The 3,070-nt window shown below is 35.0% G+C and overlaps 1 pseudogene; it reads right to left on the bottom strand.

Moving 5' to 3' along the window:
* The window catches only part of LOC103893953, a 2,145-nt pseudogene extending 1,622 nt beyond the window's left edge, over positions 1-523 (bottom strand).
* Positions 524-3,070: the final 2,547 nt, after the last annotated feature.

Below are 3,070 nucleotides of genomic sequence, written 5' to 3' on the forward strand. Positions count from 1 at the left end.
GGCCCATCAATCCAGCCTGTCCAGATCCCTCTGTAGAGCCTTCCTATCCTCGAGCAGATCAACGCTCCTACCCAGCTTGGTGTCCTCTGCAAAGTTACTGAGGGTGCACGCGATCCCTGCGTCCAGATCATCGATAAAGATATTGAACAAGACCGGCCCCAAACCTGAGCCCTGGGGAACACGGCTCGTGACCGGCCGCCAACTGGATTGAACTCCATTCACCACAACTCTTTGGACCCGGCCATTCAGCCATTTTTTTACCCAGCAAAGAGTACGCCCGTCCAAGCCATGAGCAGCCAGTTTCTCCAGGAGAATGCTGTGGGAAACGGTGTGAAAGGCTTTACTAAAGTCTATGTAGGCAACTTCCATAGCCTTTTCCTCATCCACTAATCAGGTCACCTTGTCATAGTAGGAGAGAAGGAGGGAGAGGAAGGAAAGTTGGATCAGAGAGAAGGAGTTGCAATCCCGGATGAGATTTGAATGCAACCAAAATTAACTCAGTTACCTTGGTGTGGTTTTCCATGTTTCCTTTCAGATGATATTCAAATAAGAAATTAGGATGTAGTGGACTTCAGCCACTTTGCCTGGAGAAGCAATTGGAAGAATAAGATAAACAATAAGATATATGAAACATAAGAAATATGAAAAATATAGAGACAGATGGAAAACAATAGAAAATGGATTCATTTCATATCTGAAAATTTTTCTAATATATTCATTTACAGATGAACCAATTACCCTGTTAGACTCTCTTCAGTGTAAAGAAATACTCTGTATGCAGCTCATCCAACCTAGTCTAAAGGTCTACTTTACAATCAACCAAGAAACAAGCATTTCATTCTAAAGTTAGTCTAACCAACTATTTCAGATGTAACTGGGCAGAAAAATCTCACCTTAAGATTGTAGCTAACCCACAAAAGTCTGCCCTCCCCTCAACAAAAGGACAAATGAATATGTTTCTTCAGTTGAAGCAAGACAATTTAAAAATATATGAGCGAAGAAATGCATGAAGAAAGTGTAGATAATTGTAAAAAAAACCCTATTATTAAGAAAAACGGAAACACTTCTTTATATTAGAAACTGAGTTTTTTTTCTTTTTTAAAAGTACTTGGAACGAAACCCTCAAATGTTGAGATTTCTTAAATAAACTTTCTCTATTAAAATGTTTACTTCACACAGGATGTTCAAAATAATATTAATTGACAGAATATTTCAAGCGACTCCTTTTCAGTTATGTTTACTCATTTTGTTTTCTTAAGTTAGGTGTCATCTCACCTAGGCTTGGATATATAGAGTGGGTTGATACTTATATTAGAACTAATAATTTAGATTACCTTTAAATTCAGTGGATAGAAATGAACACTCCCACTTTAGAATATTTACCATAGAAGGTATGAATCATGTTCTAGGATTTTCTGTTTCTCTCCATTGACCTAAAAGGAAGTCCAGATCAGTCATAGCTATCTATTCTGTATGTAATGCATGAAAGTGTAGATAATTGTAAAAAACCCCCTATTATTAGAAAAACGGAAACACTTCTTTATATTAGAAACTGAGTTTTTTTTCTTTTTTAAAAGTACTTGGAACGAAACCCTCAAATGTTGAGATTTCTTAAATAAACTTTCTCTATTAAAATGTTTACTTCACACAGGATGTTCAAAATAATATTAATTGACAGAATATTTCAAGCGACTCCTTTTCAGTTATGTTTACTCATTTTGTTTTCTTAAGTTAGGTGTCATCTCACCTAGGCTTGGATATATAGAGTGGGTTGATACTTATATTAGAACTAATAATTTAGATTACCTTTAAATTCAGTGGATAGAAATGAACACTCCCACTTTAGAATATTTACCATAGAAGGTATGAATCATGTTCTAGGATTTTCTGTTTCTCTCCATTGACCTAAAAGGAAGTCCAGATCAGTCATAGCTATCTATTCTGTATGTATAAAGATGTATATAGATGTATAAAGCTGAGTGATATGGATCCCCATCCAGTCTTTTTTAAAAGTACTTGGAAAAAAACCCTCAAATGTTGAGATTTCTTAAATAAACTTTCTCTATTAAAATGTTTACTTCACACAGGATGTTCAAAATAATATTAATTGACAGAATATTTCAAGCGACTCCTTTTCAGTTATGTTTACTCATTTTGTTTTCTTAAGTTAGGTGTCATCTCACCTAGGCTTGGATATATAGAGTGGGTTGATACTTATATTAGAACTAATAATTTAGATTACCTTTAAATTCAGTGGATAGAAATGAACACTCCCACTTTAGAATATTTACCATAGAAGGTATGAATCATGTTCTAGGATTTTCTGTTTCTCTCCATTGACCTAAAAGGAAGTCCAGATCAGTCATAGCTATCTATTCTGTATGTATAAAGATGTATATAGATGTATAAAGCTGAGTGATATGGATCCCCATCCAGTTACTGGTATTTTCTTTGCTCTGTTGTCATTTCCATTAGATACGTTATCATAACCCTCATGTACCTAATCTTTTTAAAACACTGAATTATTTTTTAATCCATTACTCCAGCCATCTCTTTATAATCCTTGAAATGTACCCTCAGCTCTGGGTACCCTCAGAAGCCCTATTTACATGTTCTTTGTTCTTTTTTTTTGTTCATGTATCTTAGAAAAGAAAATAACTTTGGGGAAAGAACTTCTCTTTGCACAACCTTGTTCATCAAATATTTTGGCTAGTTTCCTTCAGGATTTTTGTGTACAAAGAACCTAAGTTTAGACAGTCAAGGTTAAGCATCCAGTCTAAGTCTATTGTCTATAGCTTCTTCCATTGTCAACCCTTTCTCTGTTGACAAAAGAGAGAAATAGCTGCATCCACAGTGTGATTCTTCTAGTCCTAACATACCTGTTTAAAACATGGGGGAAAAACAGTCCCTTAGAGGTATCTGTCTTCATTAGAAAAGGAATCAAACTAGCAAAAAAATGAGAAGAAAAAAGAGATACCTTTATCCATAACAATATAAAAGAAATGTCAAAATCGTATGTCAGTATGGTCAACCATTTCATGGATGTGTAGTCTTGTCTGACCTAATTGTC

The sequence above is a fragment of the Aptenodytes forsteri genome, unplaced genomic scaffold, assembly GCF_000699145.1.
Source record: "Aptenodytes forsteri isolate BGI_AS27 unplaced genomic scaffold, ASM69914v1 Scaffold431, whole genome shotgun sequence".
Classification (NCBI taxonomy): Eukaryota; Metazoa; Chordata; class Aves; order Sphenisciformes; family Spheniscidae; genus Aptenodytes; species Aptenodytes forsteri.